We start from the raw sequence: 13,446 nt of genomic DNA, 5'->3' as shown, positions 1-13,446 counted from the left end.
CGCCATTGCTCTTTGCGCTTTCCTCAGCTGCGTAGAGTTTTGCCTTCCCAGGGCGTCAGCCCAGACGGGTGCGCCGTATAAAGCCATGGAGCGCACGACTCCCGTGTACAAACGGCGGCATGAGGCCTTGGGCCCTCCCAAATTTGGGAGTATACGCCCTAGGGCCGCCGCTGCACTGAGCAGTTTTGGAGCCAAGCGTTGGAAATGGGCCTGAAAGTTCCATTTGCTGTCGAGTATAACGCCCAGGTAGCGCAGGGTCGGCTTGACAGCAATCGAGACCCCGCCTACTATAATTTGGGCTCCTACCGGAGGACCTCTACGGTGGCCATAAAAACAAATGGCCTCGGATTTCTGTAGGCCGACTTCCAGGCCCAACCGCCGTATTCGGCTGACAACGTGGGCAACACCCGCAGTTGCCAGAATTGCCGCATCGCGAAAACTGGGTCCGCGGGCCGTCACCAGCGTATCATCGGCATAGCAAAACACGTCTACTCCAGGAAGGTTTGCCCCCCGCAGGACCCAGTCGTAGCCGACATTCCAAAGTAGCGGGCCCAAAACCGATCCCTGAGGGACACCGCATTCCATCCTTTTCTGTCCCCAGTTTCGCTGCCCAGGCCAGGTCACAAATCGCTCACTTAAATAGGCCCTGATAATATGGGCCAGGTGAGGCGGAACCCTGTGGTAGCGCAAGGCCTCGTTTATGGTTTCCCAGGGCATGGTATTGAAGGCGTTGGCTATGTCTAACGACACAGCCAAGACAGCCTCTCCCCGAGAGACAGACTCCTGTGCCAGCCTTTTCACCTGCAGGATCGCGTCCACTGTAGAACGGCCGCTCCTGAAGCCGTATTGATTTTCGGCCAAGTCTGGGCCAACCCCTTGCAAATGCTTGATGAGACGGGACGCTATGATGCGCTCGAATAGCTTCCCCACCTCATCAAGCAAGACAATCGGCCGGTATGCCGAAGGCGAATCAGCCGGGCGACCCTCTTTCTTTAGCAGGACCAGTTTCCCTGATTTCCATCCTACTGGGAAGCGGCCCTGCTCCAGGCATGCCGTGAAGAGACGGATAAGTCGCGGCTCCAGCTCTTTCAACGCGAGGGCCCAAGCGCGGCCAGGGACTCCATCTGGTCCAGGAGCAGTGTTTTTGGCTCGCATCTTAGTCACTGCTACGCCGAATTCAACTGCTGTTACAGGTGGCACTTCAGCTTCCTCCACTTCGTCTGCTCGTGGTGGTGCCATTGCTGGCGGCCTGTTATTACCTCCCCTAGGGAACAATGCCGAGACCACGTCGCTGACAAATTCAGGTTCCAACGTTTGGGTGATCGGGGGGCCCCAGGAGCGTAATTTGTTCCTGACGAGCTTGTAGGGCCGGCCCCAAGGATCCGCATTCAAGGTGTCGATAAATGCTTCCCTCGCAGCGTCTATGGCATTTCCTATGGCTGCTTTTAGGGACTTCTTTGCCTCCTTGTACAAGGCGTAAAGGTTCCTTTCCGCATCTTCGTCTGTTCGTCGGCGTCTCTGCCTTGTATACCGACGCCGCGCGGCTGTGCAGTCCTTGTGCATTTGTGCAAGCTCAGCCGTCCACCAATACACCTTTCTTTTTTGTGGTGGAGGCTTGGCCCTGGGCATCGCCGTGTCGCATATTAGTGTCATGGCATCCCGGAACCAGGATGCTTCCGTCTCCACCACTACTTCGCCTTCCGGCGAAGGGAGCCAAGCCTGTACAATAGCCGCCTCTAAAAGAAGGTCACGGTCCATTTTGCCGAGAGCCCATTTTGGACCTCCGCCGCCAATCGGTAGCCTGCAATTATGGCCGACTTGAGCTACTGGCGACGTGGAGACGTCGTAACGGATGTACAGGTGATCGGACAACGTCTCCACGTCTACCAGTACCCTCCAATCACGGACACAGCGTGCCAGGGCGGCATTTGTGAAAGTCAGATCCACTATTGATCCGCCTTGTTGCCGCACGCACGTGTTAGTGTCTCCCTGGTTGGCTAGGGTCAGCCCTGACGCAATTGCCCACTCTTCAACGACCTCACCGCGCACGTCCGTCGCCGGCGAACCCCACGCAGTGGACTTCGCATTAAAATCTCCGGCGACGACCACTGACCCCCGGTCATAAAGCTGGCTGACTCGGGCGCCTACCTCCACCAGGAAACGTTCAAATTCGGCCAGGCAGCGATTCGGAGAGAAGTAGATGCCGACGAAAGTGACACGTTCATAATTTGCCGCCACATAACCTTTCCCTCTTACGACGCTTTCGAATGTGCCTGTACCTCCTCTTGTCACCAAGGCGACAACTCCGTCTATGTCAGACACCCAATCACTTCGCGGTGGAACCGAATACGGCTCAGCCACAACTGCCACATTTATACTCCACTGAGCCAGGGACTGGAAAAGCAAATCCTGAGCCCTGGCGCAGTGATTGAGGTTAGTTTGCAACACCTTTATCGTCATTAATTGTCGGTTGTTACGATCTCCATCTCAGCCTCTTCCACCGCACCGGTGGAGGGGATAACAGCCTGGGAGGGGGCCCGGGGGCCATCGCCAGCGTGTTTTGTCTTGTGTTTGGGATTGGTGCATGCTTTGGACCCGATTTTATGGTCCGCAGGTTTTCCCGCAGCATGACACAAGATACATTGAGGTGATCCTGAGCAAGCTGACCTCTTATGTCCTGGTTGACCGCAGTTGTAGCAGTGGTTGCTATAATCTTCCGACGCTATGCATTGGGCCCCAGTGTGCCCCGTCTGTAGGCAACGAAAGCACCTCATGGGTCTTTCTTCCAGCAGGCTAACTTTAGCCGAGAGGCCCCAACCGAGTTCAAGGCGACCAGCCTGAGTGATTTTCTTGGCTGCCGTGACAGGGCAGCGCACCCACAGAGTGCCGAGTCTTCTAAGACCTCGACGAACCTCGCCGGTCTTTACCAGTGCTGCCGAGCACTGTCCGACGCTGGCGATCGCAGCTACTACCACCTCGGGCGATATTGAGTCGTCCAACTCTGTCAACCGGAGCTCTGCGCATTTGACCGGTCTTGACACCCGAACAGCTTCTGGACCTAGTTTTTCCACCAGCGCTCTGGCCAGTTGGTCGGCCTTGTCACCACTGGTAGTTCCCGGGACCTCTAGAACGGTGCCCCCAGTGATAGCGCGCTTGATGCGTAAAGCAGTGATGCCGAGTCCAGCCAAATCGACCCTGCTCTTGGCCTCCGTAAGGACTTTCGCATACGTTACCCCCTTTTCTACTGCCTCTGGGAGCAGTGTCAAAACCACCGCTGAAGAACGCGGGGGTACCAATTTGCGCGCCTTCTTTGGTTGCTGTTTCTGTTTCGGTTGTGTTTTGGAAACAGCTTTGGTCGTCTTCTTTTTCCTTTTGCCCTTGGGGCCTACCTTTTGCCATTCTTCCCCTGTAGAGGGACATACAGATGCTGGCTGGGTCCGAAAGGTCGCCGTGCTCTGGTTGACATTGGGCTGTGGGACAGCGCTTTTCTTGCCCTTGCCCTTGCCCTTGCCGCTGATCTTTTGCGGCTCTTCAGTATAGTTTGGTGGTCCCTTCTTACCGGCGACAGGGACCACTGACTTCGCGGGCTTTTGGACGACGTTAGCAGCCGACTCTTTCCTCTTGTCGCTTGCTAGTGGTGGACGGAGACTTTGAGCTGGCAATAGTCTGCCTTCCTTCTCTAAACCGTCAAATCGAGCATTAATCATGCTACCTACTTGCTTTGTAACAGCCTGGACAATGCTCTCTATGTCTAGGGCCGCAGGTTCGTTAGGCTTAGCCTTCTTTTTGGATGGCGCCGGTGGATGAGGTCCCGACGGCACAAATTGAGCCTCGTTCATTTCCTCTGTGGGAAGCGAGCTCCGATGCGACATTTCAAAACGTTGCATGTCCTCGCGAATTTTCCGGAGTTCAGAGCGGACATCTGCCAGTTCCGCTTTAAGGCGCTTGTTCTCTGCCTCTAGTTGCCGGGTTTCGTCGGATACCGTGTGTGTCCTCAGCACCTCAAAGACCTTCTTCATTTCCTTGGCTGAGTCCTTCAGGGCCTTTTGAAAGGTGCCCTTAAGATGACTGGACTTTTGGGCCACCATGTCGATGGCTTCCAGGCTGGCACGGACGCGATCGTTAAGGTTCACCTCATCGTCGGTGGACGTTTCCGATAATCTCACTTGGCGGGTTCCTAAAGACCGACAAAATTTCTCCGCCTCTTCTTCGTTGCGAAGCCGCAGTTCTTCGCGCTTCGCCTTATTGGCCGCTTCAACAGCCTTTGCATAACGGACATATTCCCCCGTGGTGGGAGTCCGGCCTCTTCCTCTGCGTGTAGGCGCTACAATTGTCGAGGTACCAGGACCATCGTCAAAATTCGGCGACCTAGATCGCGACCTTTCATTTGAGGCCACAAGCTCGCGGTCGCAGCGGGTCAGCACCACCCGCAAATCCGGGAGAGATTCTCTCCGCGAGGGGGCCGCTGCGATCGGGGGCCCCGCCACGGCCTCCGTGGGCAGTGGGGTGGTCTCGAGTGGCTGCTCCGGCCCCGAGCACTTAGCTTTGGCTCGGGCCGCACCCACACAGTTCCCTCGTCCTCTCTTATTTGGCCCGTAGCCGGGCCTTGCTCCGGAGACGGAAGCATCACCATCAGATGCCCCCGACCCGTCCTCCTCGCTCAGGAGCCGCTTCCGCGCTTCCCCGGATTGGCCGGAGGTGGGACCATGCAGCGAGCCGTCGCAGTCGGTCGTCTCGCTTTCGGTGTCTGTTTGCAGCGGCGACCAGTAAACGTCCCCACCAGGCAGGTCGCGCATGTCCACTTTTTGGGGGGAAAAAAATTCCTCGCTACCTGACGGGAACGTTTCCAGCCCGCCGCGAGCCCTTCTCCCACAAAACACCCTCGTGGGGATTGGCGTGGGTGACCGCACGTATTCCTGCGGTACCGCGCGTAATCCATCTTTGGGGGGCCCAGTGGAGGCTCCTGCCTCCGCCGGACGACTATTCTCCCCATCACCCCCTCCTTGCAGCCTCAAGACCAAATCACTCTGCAAATCGGTGTCCATGAAGTATTTGCTTATGTCGTCGTTTCGGGATCGTGAGTGGTTTGCCCCCCCAGAATACGGAAGGCGGCATGTCGCCACAGCATGGGCAATTGCCCGTCCTGTGGCGACATGGAGGATTGGAACCTCCTGGGGTAGTTTTCCATTTTCGTTTCCACTCATTTTTTGTGCTATTTTGAGGAGGTATGCCCCTCCCTGACGCTTGTGACTGGACTCCCTCCAGCCACGCATCCCATCGGCACGTCAGACACACCTTGGGATTGGGGTGATTTTTATAGTGGTTTTCTTCCACTTTTCCATCCGCCGCGCTTGGTGGCCGGAGCCATCCCCACTCCTCCTCCACAGCCACTCCTCAATCGAGAAACTGCTCCTCGGGCAAAGATCCGGAATGTGACCCCCCGCAGCCGTCATTGGAAGTCAAAAGCCCCCCAGACGCACAACAGATACGCGCGGCATCCGGTGCGCGATCCTCCCGATCCGCTAACACCGCCGACCCGCCCGGAGAAGTGGATCTGCAATTGGGTTTCACAGAAGCCCAATGCACAATCCTTCCAGACAGCTAGGCAATGTTAGAAAAGCAGAAGGCTCCCCAATCCGGCAACCACCCACATCCACGACGCGTCAGGGAGCCCTCAGCCTCCTCCAGCGTCTACGGGGGGAGGTCCCCAGACGTCCGCGCGCGAAACAGTGACTCGATTGACACAGCATTGCTCCTCCTCTCTGCTCATCCACTGCGCCGTCTGCTTATTCAGAGGGACGCGTGGAGAGCCATTCTCGGGCACAAAGCCCCCCAAATCCCCCCCCTGGTGTTTGGTTCGCGGGACTACGTCCTACCCCAGCACGACAACGGGCCGGGGCATTCCCCTATCCACCACCTGGGGACGCGCCACGTCGGGGTTCACCTCCCCGCCCACTCGGACACCCGAGCAGGTCCGTGGAACCTTTTTTTTTTTTTTTTTTTTTTTTTTTTTTTTTTTTTTTTTTTTTTTTTTTTTTTTTTTTTTTTTTTTTTTTTTTTTTTTTTTTTTTTTTTTTTTTTTTTTTTTTTTTTTTTTTTTTTTTTTTTTTTTTTCGTTGGAAAAATGCTTTATGCATACCCGCACACCCGGGGGAGGAAATGCGGGTTATGTGGGACTCGGCAAAGGTGCCGCTACCCACTAAAAAACCAACGGTATGCCTGCACGCCGCCGGTGGGGCGTGGCCACGGGTTCTCTAGAGTACGCAACCGCAACCACGCCGGCGCCGCCCGCCTGTGCAGCGGGCCCTTCTCTTGTGGGGGGCTAGAGAGGAACTTCTACCCCTGCCTACTCAGAAGGCGCGTGGGCATACCACGCGCGCCCTCTCTGCGAGGCCTATGTAATGGGCAGCGACGCCCCCGCGCCGCTGCCCAGACCTCGCTAGGTGGGGGGGAGGAGATGGGCATACGCTCTCCTCCGGGCCCCTGTGCGCTTGCGGCGGATCGGGTGCGAGGCTGGGTTGGCCTCCCTTTCCCTCTCCGCTGCCTCCTTCTGCGACATTACATCCTCGCAGAAGGAGAGGACCGCTTTCCACGACCTCTCGTCGGCAACCATAGCCTTAACTACGGCTGGCAAGGAGAGGTCGTTCCCCACCACTGCCGCGAGTTCGCGGCGCTGCCCCTCCCAGGCTGGGCATTCCTCCAGGGTATGCTGCGCCGTGTCCTCGCCGCAGCCACACTGGTGGCACTCCGCCGTCTCCTCCCGTCTTGCGTACCGGTGCAGGTAGCTCCCGAAACAGCCATGCCCCGTGAGCACCTGCACCAGCCGGAAGGTTAGCGAGCCCCGCTCTCTCTCCAGCCAGTCTTGTAGGACCGGCCGGACCGCCTCGACAGTCCTGTGCCCTTCCTCGCGTCCAGCCAGTTGCTCCTCCCATTGGAGGACAATGGACTGCCGGACGAGGAGCTTTTGCGCCTCTATCTCCCTAGGCGCAGGATGGAACTCCCGCAGCCGGAGCTCCCTGCGCCACTCGTACAGAGACGCTTGGGCCTCCGCCTCCAGATCCCAAGGAGGCGTTCCCGCCAGCAAGCACGCCGCATCATATGAGGTGGTGCGGTACCCGCGTACGACGCTGATGGCCATCGCCCTCTGAGCCTTTCTCAGCAGGGCGATATTTTGGACCGCCAGATTCCCCGCCCAGATCGGCGCCCCGTACAGGGCCATCGATCGCACCACCCCCATATACAGACGGCGGCTCGCTACGTCCGGCCCCCCGATGTTGGGCATCAGCCTCTTCAGTGCGGCCGATGCTGCCATTAGTCGGGGGGTCAGGCGGGCAAAGTGCTCGCGGAAGTTCCATCGGGAATCGAGGACAAGTCCGAGATATTTCATGTCGGACTTTACCTCGATTCGGGTGCCACCAACGACGATGCTGGATCCTGCAGGCGGCGCCTTCCGGGCTGCGTGGAAGCAGAGCGCCTCAGACTTGTGTAGCGCCACCTCCAGACCCAGCATCGTTATACGCCTCACCACCTGTGCCACCGTCACGGTGGCGAGGCGTGCTGCTTCCCGGTACGAGGTCCCCCGGGACGTGACCAGCGTGTCATCTGCGTAGCAGGTCACACTTGACCCCGGGAGAAGCTCCCCCCGCAGCACCCAGTCGTACCCAATGTTCCACAGGAGCGGCCCTAAGACCGAGCCCTGTGGAACACCGCACGACGTCTCCCACCTTGTAATCCCGCCGCCCCGGACCGGATACTCCACACACCGCTCCGAGAGGTAGGCCCCGACTATTTGGCACAAATAGGGAGGCACTTTGTGGTATTTCAGCGCCTCCCTAATGCACGACCACGGCAGGGTGTTAAAGGCATTGGCGATATCCAAGGACACCGCCAGGAGAACCCCACCGTGGTCAACCGCCTCATCCGAGAGGGCTTTGATGCGCGCGACTGCATCTACGGTCGACCTGCCCTCTCGGAATCCGAACTGATGCTCGGACAGGTCAGGTCCTACTCCTCGGAGGTGCTCAACGAGGCGACAGCAGATGATGCGCTCGAAGAGCTTGTCAGCCTCGTCGAGCAATACGATCGGACGGTAGGCGGATGGAGAGTCCGCGGGACGCCCATCCTTTTTTAGGAGGACGAGCCGGCCGGTTTTCCATATGGTCGGAAATCGGCCGGACTGTAGACAGGCGTCCAGTAGCCCGCGGAATCTCTCCCCTAGGGACCGCAGCGCCAAAGCCAGGACGCGTCCTGGGATCCCATCTGGACCCGGTGCCGTGTTTTTGGCTTTTAGCCTCCGCACGGCTGCGTCTAGCTCTGCCTCCGTTACCGGAGGCACCCCGACTTCCGCACCCTCAAACCCTGCGAGCTGATGGGGAGGTGCCATTTCTGGGGGCTGGTGTTCCGGTCTGTTCGGAAACAAGTTGGAAACAACCACCCCCAGTAGTCGAGGCTCGAGACTCTCTGTCAAGGGGGGGGCCCAAGGGCGTAATTTACCCCTGACCGTCTTGTACGGCCTCCCCCATGGGTCTCGGTTTAGAGTCTCGAGAAGCTCCGCTCTGGCGCTCGCCTTTGCCTCGCAGATGGAGAGCTGCAGCGCCTTGACCGCCTCCCTGTAGGCACCGTACAGCCGCGTCTCCTCTTCAACGTCTCGGTGTCTGCGTCGACGGGACCGTGTGTACTGGCGTCTCGCCCTGTTGGAGCAGGATCGGAGTTCTTCGATTTCTCGCGACCACCAGTACACTTGACGCTTCGGAGGCCGTGGCTTGGCTCGTGACATGCCTGCGTCACAGACTTGTGACATGGCTTCGCGGAACCAGGCTGCCTCCTCCTCGGTCTCCACAGGCCCAGGAGATGTTGTCCAGGCCTGGACGAGGGACGCTATCTCCACCGCTTCACGATCCAGGCTGTTCAGGGCCCAACGAGGATAAGGGGTCGCAGCACGGCCATTCGGACGACGATCCGTGTCTGTCGTGCCTCCGGAGGACGTGGAGACATCAAACCGGATGTACAAATGGTCTGATAATGTCTCCACCGTCTCCAGTACTCTCCAGCCACGGACGCGGGTCGCGAGTGCCGGGGTCGCAAACGTCACGTCTACTATGGATTCTCCCTGCCAGCGCACGCAGGTGCTGGCCGACCCTCGGTTCAGAACCGACATACCGGTCATCGTCGCCCACTCCTCTAACAGGTCTCCACGGATGTCGGTTGCGGGACAGCCCCAGGCCATGGATTTGGCGTTTAAGTCCCCTGCGACTACTACCTGGCGCGGTTGGGTCTGCGCAACAAGAGCCGCCAGCTGGCCGAGGAAGGCTTCGAACTCGGAGACTCTTCTGTTGGGGGAGAAATATACCCCGATCAGGGTAATTTCGCCCCAGAGGACAGCCACATAGCCTCGGCCCCTCGACAACGTGGAGGGGGGCGGTATGCCCTCTACCCCTGCTTTTGTAATAATGGCCACCAAGCCATCCAGGTCCGCAGCCCAGTTGTGGCTGGGGGGGACGTAGTACGGCTCGGCGACCACGGCAGCATCTATCGACCACTGCGCCATGGACTGCAGGAGGAGATCTTGCGCCCCGGCGCAGTGGTTTATGTTCGCCTGGAGGATCCGATTGGTTGACCTCGTCATTTTGGCGCATTGTTAGTCGGACCCTCTTGTGCAGCCGGAGGCGCCGCCACTCCAGGGGTGCCTGGTTTGTTGGTCACCTTCCGGGACATGCGTTTTGGGGCTTTAGCCCCCATCGCGCAGGTACTGCTGCCGGCACTGTGGTCAGCAGGTTTGCCCGCTGCAGTGCACAGAGTGCAGTGGGGCGCGGCGGTGCAGTCCCTGGCCCGGTGACCGGATTGACCGCATCGGTAGCATTGGTCACTACGGTCGATTTCTGAGGTGCACCCCCTCCTAACATGGCCAGGCACCAGGCAGCGGAAGCACCTCAGGGGTCGGGACTCCAGCAGCTTCACGTTTGCCGAAGCCCATCCGACGAGGAGTCGCCCCTCAGCCACTTTCTTGGCGGCTGCTACGGGGCAGCGAGCCCACGCTGTGCCCAGGCCTGTTGGCGTGCGGGAGATCCGGCCAACTTTCACTGCCTCTAGGGCACACCCTCCAACTTTCGCCACGGCAGCGGCGAGCTCTTCCTCTGTAACCGAGTCATCCAGGCCGGAAATGCGCATCTCCGCGCATTTTACCGGCCTAGAGATGCGGACGTCGGCCACATTAAGCGTCTCCCTCAGCTTGGCAGCAAGAGAGTCTGCTTGGTTGCCGCTGGTGGTGTCTGGGCCCGGGATCTCCAGGATTGCCGCCCCTGTCACTGCCCTACGGAACCTCAGGCCGGTGATACCGAGCCCATCCAGGGAGATTTTGGTCTTGGCCTCCGTAATCAACGTTCCGTAGGTAACGCCCCTCTCTTCTGCTCCCGTCTCCAGGGTGAGGACTACGGCCGCTGACCGCGGGGTGCGCAGTAGCGCCTTGGTCTTATTGCGACCCTTCCCTTCTTGCGCTTTCCGCGGTGCCGCCGGCTGTTGTGGCTTCGCAGTCGTCGCTTCTCCAACGGGAGACTTCTTTTTATTCTTCTTACCCCGCTTGACCACAGTCGTCCATTCCTCTTCCGAGGCAGGCACTGTTGTCTGCAGCCGAGGCTGCCGGACTTGGGAAGCGGGGCCAGGAACACTCGTAGGACGCTTTTTGGGCCCCTCCTTCTTTTTGTTCTTCTTCGCAGCCCGCTTCGCACCCGCTGGGTTGGTAGGAGCTGGAGTGTGACCGGGGGGAGAGCTTCCTGCTTTGGAAGGTGTGGGAGCAGACGACACCTGAGTAGGTTGCTGTGGGAGCAGTCTCTCCTCCAGGGCGCTCAACCTTGTACCCATCATGTCACTCACCTTGGCCATGATATTGCGCTCTAGGTCACCTTGCTCCCGAGCAGGTGATGTCGCCGTCTCTTGGCGCGTCCCTTCGAGGCGCTGCCCAAGGCTAGCACGCAAGTCGCCCATCTCCTTACGGAGCTCGGCCATTTCCGCCTTGAGGCGAGCGTTTTCGGCGGCGAGCCTCCTCGTCTCATCGGAGACAGTCCGGCCCCTCATCTCACCGACAGCTTCCCGGATCGCAGCCACAGCCTCCTTCAGGATTCGTTGGTACGTGCCCTTTAGGTTTTTGGACTTGGTGGCCACGTCCTTGATTAGCCCCAGACTATCCCGCACCTGCTGGTTTAGGGCCAGGGCAGTGCGGTTTTCCTCGTCGTCTGACCCACTTGTCGTCCCAAACGAATCCGGATGGCGGGCAAGCCGTCTTAGCGTCACCATTTTGGACGCGGCTATCAGGTCCTCTTCAGTTTGCAGCTCGAGCTCCAGGCGCTTAGCCTTTTCCTTGGTTAGCCCGGCGTGGCGCGCCGTGGATGGTCGGCGGCCTGTTCCTCGCTTGGAAGGTCCCGAGGCGGGCTTTCCTTGCTCCGCAAGATCGGAAGCCTCGCCGCTCGGCGATGCTCCCGTGTCGCTACCACTGCTTCGCTGCCTCTTCCGTCCTGCGGCCATTTGGGCAGTTAGCGAAGCGTCGGATTCGGCGGTTTCCACGTCGGTTGGCACCGGAGAGAAAAATACTCCGTCCCCAGGGAGGTCACCCGTGTCTATTCTCCTGGGGGAGAAGAACTCCTCCCTGCCAAGAGACGGGACCCTTTCTGGCATGCGTTCTATTAGCACTACGGCTTTACGTCTCTCACTAAGCCCCCTAGCGGGTTTGGGTGGGGAGCGTGTAGAATCCACCGCCGTCCCCGGAGGCACGTCCTCATCATGGAACACCCAGCGCCCCTGGGCGTCCTGAAATGGTCGGAATCCATCCTTGGGGTGGCCAGTGGAGGCTCCTGCCTCCGCCGGACTGCTATTCTCCCCATCAGCCCCTCCTTGCAGCCTCAATACCAAATCACTCTGCAAATCGGTGTCCATAAAGTGTTTGCTTGTGTTGTCGTTTCGGGATCGTGAGTGGTTTGCCCCCCCAGAATACGGAAGGCGGCATGTCGCCACAGCATGGGCGATTGCCCGTCCTGTGGCGACATGGAGGATTGGAACCTCCTGGGGTAGTTCTACATTTTCGTTTCCACTCATTTTGTGTGCTATTTTGAGGAGGTATGCCCCTCCCTGACGTTTGTGACTGGACTCCCTCCAGCCACGCATCCCATCGGCACGTCAGACACACCTTGGGATTGGGGTGATTTTTATAGTGGTTTTCTTCCACTTCTTCATCCGCCGCGCTTGGTGGCCGGAGCCATCCCACTCCTCACCCCGCCAGAGGTAATTTCTAATAGGGGACCTATTAGAAATTCCCGACTTTGCAGCTCACACTGTGCCCTCTGCTATTCAGAGGGACACGCGGAGCCACCCGCCCAGCCACTCCTCAGGGTATCAATCAAGGAACTGCTCCTCGGGCAAAGATCCGGAATGTGACCCCCGGCAGCCGTCATTGGAAGCCAAAAGCCCCCCAGACGCACAACAGATCCGCGCGGCATCCGGTGCGCGATCCTCCCGATCCGCTAACACCGCCGACCCGCCCGGAGAAATAGATCTGCAATTGGGTTTCACAGAAGCCCAATGCACAATCCTTCCAGACAGCTAGGCAATGTCAGAAAAGCAGAAGGCTCTCCAATCCGGCAACCACCCACATCCACGACGCGTCAGGGAGCCCTCAGCCTCCTCCCCAGACGTCCGCGCGCGAAACAGTGACTTAATTGACACTACATACTGCTCTCATAGCTCCTCCTCTTTGCTCGTCCACTGCGCCGTCTGCTTATTCAGAGGGACGCGTGGAGAGCCATTCTCGGGCACAGAGCCCCCCAAATACCCCCCTGGTGTTTGGTTCGCGGGACTACGTCCTACCCCGGCACGACAGCGGGCCGGGGCATTCCCCTATCCACCACCTGGGGACGCGCCACGTCGGGGTTCACCTCCCCGCCCACTCGGACACCCGAGCAGGTCCGTGGAGGTCCGTGGAACCTAACCTAACCTAACCTAACCTAACCTAACCTAACCTAACCTAACCTAACCTAACCTAACCTAACCTAACCTAACCTAACCTAACCTAACCTAACCTAACCTAACCTAACCTTTTTTTTTTTTTTTTTTTTTTTTTTTTTTTTTTTTTTTTTTTTTTTTTTTTTTTTTTTTTTTTTTTTTGTTGACGGAGTGGGGAATGCGTTTACGCATCCCTCCCCGGCCGTGGGGCAAGGCCATAATGGGGAGGGTATGTGGGACTCCCTCTTTCGATTCCCTCTCCTAGCGAGAAGGAGCGAAAGAGAATACCCACTAAACCCCACTCCGTTGTCCCCCTCTCAGACGTTGTATGGGGGCATCATGGGCTCGCGCATTCATTCCTCCATGATGCCCCCCGTCTTTTCCCGGCGTCCCCAGGGAACCCGCACTTTGGGAGGGGAGAATCAATGACCATTCTGATTCTCCCCCCAGACGTAGGGC

This window comes from Cydia amplana, chromosome 18 (genome assembly GCF_948474715.1).
Source record: "Cydia amplana chromosome 18, ilCydAmpl1.1, whole genome shotgun sequence".
Lineage (NCBI taxonomy): Eukaryota > Metazoa > Arthropoda > Insecta > Lepidoptera > Tortricidae > Cydia > Cydia amplana.
The sequence above is the reverse complement of the archived record's forward strand: the minus strand, read 5'-3'. Positions refer to the sequence as shown.